Raw genomic sequence first — 12,474 nt, 5'->3', positions numbered from 1 at the left:
TCCCACCACCAACGGACCAAGCAGCGGGGGAAGGAGCAGCAGAGGAACTATGTGGACTACAAGGAATCATGGACATGGGAGGAAATTCTGGATGGGGCTGGACCATGGCACCAGGCTGGTGAATACCGTCGCCCACCGGAGGAGATAGAGGCAGCCAAGGCGGAGCGGCGCCGGTATGAGGCTTTATACGCGCCGATTGGGAAGCATGAGAGGCCCCCCCGCACACGAGTAGTTTGACTGGGCCAAGGGTGAGCCCTAAGCCAACTCCCCGTGCTTATTATGGGGAGCATATGGAGTGGAGAGTGCCGGAGTATGGGGAAGTGCGCACGATCTCGCCCATGCGCACGCACAGTCCGGTGCGAGCGATCCCAGCCCCTCGCAAGTGTGGGCATCCAGCCTGGAAGGAGGATGCCTGCGCAGCACATCTGGCCACCAGTGCGCCTCCTAGGCCCAGGCTACCCTATGCCTGCTCTACGCACGGCAACCATCAGGCCTCTGCACAGCCCAGTTCGCCCTGTGCCAGCACTCTGCTCGTACAGGGCTACTATTACCATCCAGCCAGGACGGGTTGTGCAGGAGGTAAGCTCCAGACCTCCAGTGCCTACTCATGGCCCGGTGTATCCAGTTCCCGCTCCTCGTACTAGCCCCGAGGTGCGTGTCTCCAGTCTGGTACCTCCACTACCAGCCCCACGCACCAGGCCTCCAGTGCGTCAGCCCAGTCCAGCTCGGCCTGCTCCTCGCACTAGCCCTGTGGTGCGTGTCCCTAGTCTGGCACTTCCTAAGCCAGCTCCACGCATCAGGTCTTCAGTGCACAGTCCCCGTCCAGAGCTTCCGGCAACAGTGCCCCGTCCAGAATGTCCGGCGACAGTGCCCCATCCAGAGCGTCCGGCAACAGTGCCCCATCCAGAGCGTCCGGCGACAGTGCCCCGTCCAGAGCGTCCGGCGACAGTGCCCCGTCCAGAGCGTCCGGCGACAGTGCCCCGTCCAGAGCGTCCGGCGACAGTGCCCCGTCCAGAGCTTCCGGTGACAATGCCCCGTAGAGAGACGGCCCACAGTCCGAAACCGAGAGAGACGGCCCACAGTCCGGAGCCGAGAGAGACGGCCCACAGTCCGGAGCCGAGAGAGACGGCCCACAGTCCGGAGCCGAGAGAGACGGCCCTCCAGTCCGACGCAGCCAGAGTCGCCCCTCCAGTCCGACGCAGCCAGAGTCGCCCCTCCAGTCCGACGCAGCCAGAGTCGCCCCTCCAGTCCGACGCAGCCAGAGTCGCCCCTCCAGTCCGACGCAGCCAGAGTCGCCCCTCCAGTCCGACGCAGCCAGAGTCGCCCCTCCAGTCCGACGCAGCCAGAGTCGCCCCTCCAGTCCGACGCAGCCAGAGTCGCCCCTCCAGTCCGACGCAGCGAGAGTCGCCCCTCCAGTCCGACGCAGCGAGAGTCGCCCCTCCAGTCCGACGCAGCGAGAGTCGCCCCTCCAGTCCGACGCAGCGAGAGTCGCCCCTCCAGTCCGACGCAGCGAGAGTCGCCCCTCCAGTCCGACGCAGCGAGAGTCGCCCCTCCAGTCCGACGCAGCGAGAGTCGCCCCTCCAGTCCGACGCAGCCAGAGTCGCCCCTCCAGTCCACCGCAGCCAGAGTCGCCCGTTACGAGGGTCCCCAGTTCGGGGTTGATGGAGAGGGACCTCGCTCTAGAGGTGCCACTGAAGTGGGGTGAGCCTGTGGTGGAGTGGGATCTGCTTCCCGCTTCTGAGCCACCTCCGTAGGGGTGAGTTTTGGGAGGGGGGGGGTGTTGCAGAAGAACCGTCGGTGACGGTGGCCACCCTCCCTTCCCTCCCATGTAGTTTTGGGATTTTTTTGTTGTGGGTATTTGTTTTGTTTCAGGTGCATCCGGGGTCTGCAACTTTGGGGGGGGGGGGGGGTAGTGTCACGTCCTGACCAGAATAAGGGGTTATTTGTCATTGTAGTTGGTCAGGGCGTGGCAGGGGTGTGTTTGTTTTGTGTTGTTGGGGTTTTGGGGTTTTGTTCTATGTTTTGTATTTCTATGGTTTTTCTATGTTGTATATTTATTTGTGTTGGCCTGGTATGGCTCTCAATCAGGAACAGCTGTACATCGTTGTTGCTGATTGGGAGTCATACTTAGGTAGCCCTTTTTCACCTGTCGTTTGTGGGAAGTTGTTTTTGCATTGCTGTGTGTAGCCTGCAAGACTGTTTGTCATTCGTTCATTTTCTTGTTTTGTTACGTGTCTCAAATAAAAGTGAAATATGAGCACTCAACCCGCTGCGCCTTGGTCTACTCCGTACGACACCTGTTACAATAGCCTACAAGTATACTGAACAAAAATCTAAAACGCAACATGTAAAGTGTTGGTCCAATATTTCATGAGGTGAAATAAAAAGATTCCAGAAATGTTCCATACACACAAGAAGCTTATTTCTCTCAAATGTTGTGCACAAATGTATTTACATTCCTGTTAGTGAGCATTTCTCATTTGCCAAGATAACCATCCACCTGACAGGTGTTTCATATCAAGAAGCTGATTTAACCACATGATCATTACACAGGTGCACCTTGTGCTGGAGACAATAAAAGGCCACTGTAAAATATTCAGTTTTGTCACACAATACAATGCCAGAGATGTCTCAAGTTTTTAGGGTTTTTAGCCTCATAACATGGTTAAAATAATAATGTTGATATCATGGATGGTCAATCCTTGCATCCATAGCTCTATTAATCTGAGAGTGGTTACATTTCTCCAGGCCCATCCCTCAGCTTTTTACCAAAAACAGAGGCAGGGCGACTGTTTTGTTATTGTTTCATCTGTGGATTTGCCCTTTAAACAGCTGCATATTATCAAGATATCAAAGTGTCACCAACAAAAAGGAAAACAATAGGCCTATAGCAAATGCAGCATATGGCATTCACTTTCACATGTAAAGAGCACTTTTCAGTAGTACTGAAAGCATGCCATTCCCCATGAGCGCAGCATTTATTTTTCAACTCGAATCAATTAACAAAAGCAGTCCTAATTTGGCTAATCTATACTTCCATATTTCCAAGTCCAATTCTTGAAGATCAAGGGGTATAACATGTATTGGAATGACTGGAATTCTGATAGACTTTCTGTTTTTAATGTAAAAATGTAACTTAATAGTATTAATCCTTATTATAAGGAATTTGAAATTATTTATACTTTTACTTTTGATACTTAAGTATAATTGAGGTTTCGTCCGAGCCACAGTGCATCTACATCTGTATTGCTTGCTGTTTGGGGTTTTAGGCTGGGTTTCTGTACAGCACTTTGTGACATTGGCTGATGTAAAAAGGGCTTTATAAATACATGTGATTGATTGATTGACTTTTGATACTTAAGTACAGTTGAAGTCGGAAGTTTACATACACCTTAGCCAAATACATTTAAACTCAGTTTTTCACAATTCCTGACATTTAATCCCAGTACAAATTCCCTGTCTTAGGTCAGTTAGGATCACCACTTTATTTTAAGAATGTGAAATGTCAGAATAATAGTAGAGAATTATTTATTTAAGCTTTTATTTCTTTCATCACGTTCCCAGTGGGTCAGAAGTTTACATACACTCAATTAGTATTTGGTAGCATTGCTTTTAAATTGTTTAACTTGGGTCAAATGTTTTGGGTAGCCTTCAACAAGCTTCCCACAATAAATTGGGTGAATTTTGGCCCATTCCTCCTGACAGAGCTGGTGTAACTGAGTCAGGTTTGTAGGGCTCCTTGCTCACACACGCTTTTTCAGTTCTGCCCACAATTTTTCTATGGGATTGAGGTCAGGGCTTTGTGATGGCCACTCCAATACCTTGACTTTGTTGTCCATAAGCCATTTTGCCACAACTTTGGAAGTACGCTTTGGGGTCATTGTCCATTTGGAAGACCCATTTGTGACCAAGATTTAACTTCATGACGGATGTCTTGAGATGTTGATTCAATATATCCAAATAATTTTCCATCCTCATAATGCCATCTATTTTGTGTAGTGCACCAGAACCTCCTGCAGCAAAGCACCCCCACAACATGATGCTGCCACCCCCGTGCTTCACGGTTGGGATGGTGTTCTTCGGCTTGCAAGCATCCCCTTTTTTCCTCCAAACATAATGATGGTCATTATGGCCAAACAGTTCTATTTTTGTTTCATCAGACCAGAGGACATTTCTCCAAAAAGTATGATCTTTGTCCCCATGTGCAGTTGCAAACCGTTGTCTGGCTTTTTTATTGCGGTTTTGGAGCAGCGGCTTCTTCCTTGCTGAGCGGCCTTTCAGGTTATCTCGATATAGGACTCGTTTTACTGTGGATATAAATACTTTTGTACCTGTTTCCTCCGGCATCTTCACAAGGTCCTTTGCTGTTGTTCTGGGATTGACTTGCACTTTTCGCACCAAAGTACGTTCATCTCTAGGATACAGAACGCGTCTCCTTCCTGAGCGATATGACGGCTGCGTGGTCCCATGGTGTTTATACTTGCGTACTATTTTTTGTACAGATGAACGTGGTACCTTCAGGCGTTTGGAAATTGCTCCCAAGGATGAACCAGACTTGTGGAGGTCTACCATTTTTGGCTGATTTCTTTTGATTTTCCCATGATGTCAAGCAAACAGCCACTGAGTTTGAAGGTAGGTCTTGAAATACATCCACAGGTACACCTCCAATTGACTCAAATTATGTCAATTAGCCTATCAGAAGCTTCTAAAGCCATGACATAATTTTCTGGAATTTTCCAAGCTGTTTAAAGGCACAGTAAACTTCTGACCCGATGGAATTGTGATACAGTGAATTATAAATGAAATAATCTGTCTGTAAACAATTGTTGGAAAAATTACTTGTGTCTTGCACAAAGTAGATGTCCTAACCGACTTGCCAAAACTATAGTTTGTTAACAAGAAATTTGTGGAGTGGTTGAAAAAGGAGTTTTAATGCCTCTAAACTAAGTGTATATAAACTTCCGACTTCAACTGCATCTTTAAAACCAAATACTTTTAGACTTTTACTCAAGTAGTATTTTACTGGGTGACTTTCACGAGTCATTTTCTATTAAGGTATTTTTACTTTTGAAAAGTATGAAAATGTGGTACTTTTTCCACCACTTGACATGTCACCCATTGAGTAGTTTGTAATGCTCTGGATCGATGTGTACGACAGCGTGTTCCAGTTCCCGCCAATATCCAGCAACTTCGCACAGCCATTGAAGAGGAGTGGGACAACATTCCACAGGCCACAATCAACAGCCTGATCAACTCTATGCGAAGGAGATGTGTCGCAAAGCATGAGGCAAATGGTAGTCACACAAGAAAATGACTGGTTTTCTGATCCACACCCCTACCTTTTTTTTAAGGTATCTGTGACCAACAGATGCATATCTGTATTCCCAGTCATGTGGAATCCATAGATTAGAGCCTAATGAATTCATTTCAATTGACTGATTTCCTTATATAAACTTGTAACTCAGTAAAATCTTTGAATTGTTGCATGTTGCGTTTCTATATTTTGTCAGTGTAGTTAAAGCCTTGTTCACACTGCAAGCCTTAATGCTGAAATCAGTTTGGTTTTTCAAATCTGTTTTGGATTTGTGTGTGTGTGTTCAGATTATATTACTTTGCTAACATGGGTTCACTAGCTGTCAAGTGGTGGGTATGTGTAGGTTGATTGTTGGTGGTGCTTGTGCTTACTCGCACGCCAAAAAGATCAGATTTGAATCAGATATGCGAGAGAAAAAATGTCACTTCAAACTGCCAGTGTGAACAAGGCTTAGTGTAGCCTTATTCAGTATTATTATCTATCCATTTCAACTAATATCAATAATCTGACAATGAAATGAACTTTTACTGTCAGGAGGAAATATGGGAGACAAAAATAAAAACAGATAAAATACATCACCAGTTGATATGCATTGATATGCAGCTTTCCCGCTCCATCATGTCTGCATAGAAATGACAGTTCTCGTAATAGTTTAAATTGTCATGCTGTAGTCAAGTGGACACTTCAACTGATTATGTGAGAGCCCATAACTCTCTTTGTGAGAGGTCTCTTTTTGGAATGGATATACTGGGTACAGCATCATCAAGATTATTTAACATTTTCTATTTTTTTTTTCAACTTTATTTAACCAGGTAGGCCAGTTGAGAACAAGTTCTCATTTACAACTGCGACCTGGCCAAGATGAAGCAAAGCAGTGCGACAAAAACAACAACACACTAAACAAACGTACAGTCAATAACACAATAGAAAATAAATATTGAAAAATCTATGTACAGTGTGTGCAAATGTAGAAGAGTAGGGAGGTAGGCAATAAATAGGCTTTAGAGGCGAAATAATTACAATTTAGCATTAATACTGGAGTGATAGATGTGCAGATGATGATGTGCAAGTAGAGATACTGGGGTGCAAAAGAGCAAGAGGGTAAGTAATAATATGGGGATGATGAAGATCAGCCTAACAATGGATTAAAGGAGTCTAACGTTACTCTTTATAGTCCAAGGATCTTACATGTTCTGTTTAAAGTCGAATTGGCTCTGGAAGCCAAAACCGCCAAATACTCCATCTAAACATGAATTGATTTTCAACTGAGGTAAGGTTTCTCGAAACATAAATCCCTCTACTTTCATATCACATCAAAATAATTTCACAAATGCTAAAACACATATGTACTGTTTTAATCAGTTTTATTTGTGATTCTTGATCATGACTCTCAGTTCCATAACACCTTCTGTACAGTTGCAGCTGACAGTATTTTTCAGTGACAACACGTTTGTGGTGTCCGTCTTCCATTTACACACAGGTGTTCGGAGATGTAGATAGCTAATTAGATAGCTAATTAGCACTCTGTAAAATGGAAATATGGCCATATGTGTTTATCAGTTTAACCTTTAGTTAATCTCCCCCTTGTTCAGTAGATGATATGAAACTGAGAGTCATGATCAAGGGCTACATCAAGATAGAAAATGGGGCCTACAGTCATATATTCATGAGCAGGGTTGGGGAGTAACAGATTACAAAAAAAACGGTAACTGTAATCAGTTATGTTCCCAGCTAAAATATTGTAATCAGATTACAGATACTTTTGAAAAACTAGATGATTACTTCGAGGATTACTTTTAAATTCAGAAAGGAGTTTGCAAAAAAAAAATCTTTGACACTTCACTGTTTTCTCAATGACATTTAAATCAGCAGTGAAAAAGGACCACATTTAAATTTGTTCCACCTGAGCAAGTCTGACCAGAAGTCAGAGATTACTATGATGACACACCAAATGTGTTTGATGGATCGCGGAAAAAGAGCAGGAATAGGCTTTTGTAGGCTACAGTCCAAGCTTTCTTCCAGTGGTGCGACTGCTGTCGACATCCAAAGATTAACCAATTTGAATAAACGCTTGGAGGTAAGGATGACAGCAGTGGTATAATCTATGGCGATATGGATATCAGTTATTATTGATATCTACATAGCGCAGTGATGTGAATCACACTGCTGCTCACTCATTTAGCTATTTGCGCCTTACGGATTGTGGTGGTTGAGGATGGCTGTACACAAATTTAAATGTGTATTTGAACCCAATAATGGTTGAATTCAAGAAGTGTACGCTGCCTATCAATCATTGTTTTTGAAACAGGTGGACAGCCACTGAAAAATGCGCTCTTTGCAACAGCTGCATAGTGCGGATCCCAGCCTATGGAATACATTTAGGGTTTTTATTGCTCAATCTAACTCATGTTGATAAAAAAATCCATAGGCCTAATGGAGACATGCTCAAACTCACACACTTTTGATAGACTTAAAGGGGCAATCTGTATTTGCTACATCCATTTGTGGACTTATATATACATACAGTTGAAGTCAGAAGTTTACATACACCTAGGTTGGAGTCATTAAAACTCGTTTTTCAACCACAAATGTCTTGTTAACAAACTGTAGTTTTTGCAAGTTGGTTAGGACATCTACTTTGTGCATGGCACAAATAATTTTTCCAACAATTGTTTCCAGACAGATTATTTCACTTATTATTTCACTTATCACAATTCACTGTATCACAATTCCAGTGGGTCAGAGGTTTACATACACTAAGTTGACTGTGCCTTTAAACAGCTTGGAAAATTCCCGAAAATTATGTCATGGCTTTAGAAGCTTCTGACAGGCTTGACATCATTTGAGTCAATTGGAGGCGTACCTGTGGATCTAATTCAAGGCCTACCTTCAAACTCGGTGCCTTTTAGCTTGACATCATGGGGAAATCAAAAGAAATCAGCCAATAGCTCAGAAAAAAATTGTAGACCTCCACAAGTCTGATTCATCCTTGGAGCAATTTCCAAATGGCTGAAGGTACCAAGTTCATCTGTACAAACAATAGTATGCAAGTATAAACACCATGGGACCACGCAGCCATCATACCGCTCAGGAAGGAGACGCGTTCTGTCTCCTAGAGATGAACGTACTTTGGTGCGAAAAGTGCAAATCAATCCCAGATCAACAGCAAAGGACCTTGTGAAGATGCTGGAGGAAACGGGTACAAAGGTATCTATATCCACAGTAAAACGAGTCCTATATCAACATAACCTGAAAGGCCGCTCAGCAAGGAAGAAGCCACTGCTCCAAAAGCGCCATAAAAATTATGTCAATTAGCCTATCAGAAGCTTCTAAAGCCATAACATCATTTTCTGGAATTTTCCAAGCTGTTTGAAGGCACAGTCAACTTAGTGTATGTAAACTTCTGACCCACTGGAATTGTGATACAATGAATTATAAGTGAAACAATCTGTCTGTAAACAATTGTTGGAAAAATTACTCATGTCATGCACAAAGTAGATGTCCTAACCAACTTGCCAAAACTATAGTTTGTTAACAAGAAATGTGTGGTAGGTTGAAAAACGAGTTTTAATGACTCCAACCTAAGTGTATGTAAACTTCCGACTTCAAATGTATGTATGTGTATATATATATATATATATATATATATATATATATATATATGCCCATTCATTCATGACGAATATAACCTATAAATGCCTCATGAGCTTGCCTGTCACACTCCATGAGAATCCAAAATATAAGCTTGTTTTTCACCAAGGTTTGTAAACATTGTAAATTTAAACAAACACTGTATAGCCTCATAACATGGTTAAAATAATAATGTTGATATCATGGATGGTCAATCCTTGCATCCATAGCTCTATTAATCTGAGAGTGGTAACATTTCTCCAGGCCCATCCCTCAGCTTTTTACCAAAAACAGAGGCAGGGCGACTGTTTTGTTATTGTTTCATCTGTGGATTTGCTCTTTAAACAGCTGCACATTATCAAGATATCAAAGTGTCACCAACAAAAAGGAAAACAATAGGCCTATAGCAAATGCAGCATATGGCATTCACTTTCACATGTAAAGAGCACTTTTCAGTAGTACTGAAAGCATGCCATTCCCCATGAGCGCAGCATTTATTTTTCAACTCGAATCAATTAACAAAAGCCGTCCTAATTTGGCTAATCTATACTTCCATATTTCCAAGTCCTATTCTTGAAGATCAAGGAGTATAACATTTATTGGAATGACTGGAATTCTGATAGACTTTCTGTTTTTAATGTAAAAATATAACTTAATTGTATTATGATATGTAGTAGAAAGTGATGGGTTAGAAGAAGCCTTCATAACCAACCCATAAAGTCAAATGTAACATCATATATGGCCAGCTATGTAAACTTTAACATTGATTTATCCTGCAATAGATGTCGTTCATTTGGTAACATACATTTTTGTCTTCTTCTAGTGCCTCTTAAGGAGAAAGTAATCAAAAAGTAACTGCATGTAATCCGATTACATTAGTTTGGATAGTCCAAAATGTATGTTACTGATTACAATTTTGGACAGGTAACTAGTAACTAACAGATTACATTTAGAAAGTAACCTACCCAACCCTGTTGATGAGCAATGCTTTCTATACACAAAATTATTTTTGCAGTGTTACGCTATTGCAAAAAATTGATTGAAGGGAAAATACACTGTTTTCTTTGTTTAATCTCGTAAAATTTTGGAAAGAAAATAAAACAATCACTAAAAAAAGTCAGATGTTCCATTTCTGGAGTGGTGATACTGTTAATTTGTCACCACAGACTGATGGTTTGTTTACATAGCAGGTAGTGATGGGGGAAAAATCTATAGTTACATATCGTGATATTATCTTTGATTATGGATCATATTGTTTTGACAATATCGCAATATTGTTTTTGCACTAGTTGACTGTACTCTATTTTTCCTTCATAGCTTCATAGCTCCGTCTTCTTTTTAAATAGGGAGCCAATTTGTTTTCAGCACTTTTATTTCCATGACTGATCAAAACTCGTTTTCTCATGGCTTTCTTGTCCCTCTGCAGTAGACATTTGGTGAGCAACATGTTTGGAATATCGAATTGCTAAAAAAAAAATCACATTATCGTATAACAATACATATAGAATTGTGAGAATCTGAATATATATCGTTTCGGGCACCTAAGTATCATGATAATATCATGTAGTGAGGTCCCTGGTAATTCCCAGCCCTAATAGCAGGTTAGAACAATTAACGTGGCACATTAGTTGAACTACCGCAGAAGGTTAAGTTAATTAATGTAGCAGGTTAGGAGAATGAGGTTAAGTTTAGGAAAAGGCCTAGGCTTAGCTACAACGCTATAGTTGTCAACAACTGTTGTCCTCGACGCGACCGCTAGCGAGAGCTGTAGGTCTACTCCATAGCCACAACATTAGAAACATAAACAAACCATCTGTGGCGACAAATCATCAGTATCATAACACAAGCAAGCACAATCTGATGCATTATCATGTTCCCTTCTGTTTTACTGCTTTCGGTACCCGTACGTCTTTATCAGCAAATGTTCCTGTAGTTATCGGTGACACGTTTTGTACGTTTCTTGTCCATCCATCCGCCATTGTTTTGTAACGCAACTTTCACTTTTTTTCTCACCTTGATAACTTTTTTAACATTTAACTGAATCTTGGCATATTTCTTTCTCACCTCATGCTATTGATAATTCATATTTTATTTCGAATTTGTATCGTTTTGAGGATGTTTTGTCAGTAATTTTTTACCAGAGGTGTTGACTGAAACGAAGGATGGAAGATCAGCGTGCCAGGTAGCCACATTTGCCGCTAGTGGCTCTGCAGGACATTTATGGAATTTGAAGAATCAGAACCCATGTAAATCATGAGCATTAATTTGAACGGAATAGCCTATGTATCATTTTGATACACAATGTACTTGTGCATTTGGTAAAGCAAATCTTGTTAAATAGGCTTTAAACTCGGAGGTCGTCACAGAAAGAATCTTGAATATTTGTCACTTTGCATTAGATTAGATTGCCATCTGCTGGTTGGAATGTTACAAATGGTAAATTCTAATGTCACGTACAATGAAATGCCTTGCAAACTGAAATTGACATGGCAAGGGGGTCGTGTATCAGACTAGAGAGCACTGATAGGCTCATAGAAAGTGTTCACATCATGAAATTCAGTGGTAGCCAGGGGATAGTATGGTGGTGTAGTCAGATAATGTTGTTTATATCAGCGACCTAATATTGCTGTCAAAATAGATGTAGCATCACCTCAAGAATATTATTATAAGGTACCATCGGTGAGACGTTTTCAACCACAAGGAGTCTACAACTGCATTCTTACTTTAGGGCCGTCGTACTTAGCAAAAGAACATGCACCATTTTAGAACGTTGTAGAAAGAAATGTAAAACGTAGTTAAGACATGCTTCTCAATTCTTCCCAAAACGTCAAAATGTTCTAAATAGGAATATATTTATATCTGAATACTCTGTAAGGGTCGTTTTATCCAGCATGTAGTCTACTAATCAGTGATATCCACGTAATGAGACAATGTATCCCACAATGCACTGCGTGGTTTGTGTTTATTATAAATAATACAACTCCAAAAACTAACACATGTAATACTTTTTTTGTTAATCATATTTTACAACGATTCATAATTTACCTGTTTATATATTGTTGATATATTTATTGATTCAAACCGTCACAGGGACCGTAATTGTACTGATAGTCAATCCACTCGATTCCTCGTCTTAGTTAGCTTTGCGCAGTGGCAGTATCGTAGCCGATGAGGTCTATCCGAGGCGCGATTATTGCTAGTTGAAAACTTTACCCAATACCCCGCTGAGACGACTTGAAATATAGTCGGCTTTGGCAATTTTTGACGGTCTCTAAGGAGACTGATTTAGCTGTTAAAGTAAATACGTGAACAGAAAATAATAGTTTCTCTATTACTGGCTGCGTGTGCTAGTCAATTTGTTACTCATCAGATTTGGAAGTTACTGTAAAGGCCAACATATTAAAATGGATTTAAAATTCCCTGGAGATAAAAGTCATCCCGTTTATTTTTACCGTTTGTATGCAATGTGATGGTTTCTTATTTTGAACAGTAGATGTCAATGTCTACCAAAATACATTGGTTATGTAGTG

General features: G+C 41.6%; 1 non-coding gene across 1 annotated transcript; it reads left to right on the top strand.

Moving 5' to 3' along the window:
• Positions 1–12,083: 12,083 nt before the first annotated feature.
• LOC123724775 (U4 spliceosomal RNA) lies at positions 12,084–12,224 on the top strand. Its single transcript, XR_006757252.2, has one exon. It is a non-coding gene; the product is annotated as a U4 spliceosomal RNA (small nuclear RNA).
• Positions 12,225–12,474: the final 250 nt, after the last annotated feature.

The sequence above is a fragment of the Salmo salar genome, chromosome 10 (genome assembly GCF_965601325.2).
Source record: "Salmo salar chromosome 10, fSalSal1, whole genome shotgun sequence".
Classification (NCBI taxonomy): domain Eukaryota; kingdom Metazoa; phylum Chordata; class Actinopteri; order Salmoniformes; family Salmonidae; genus Salmo; species Salmo salar.
Note: the sequence above shows the minus strand (reverse complement) of the source record. Positions and strands in the feature narration are given on the sequence as shown.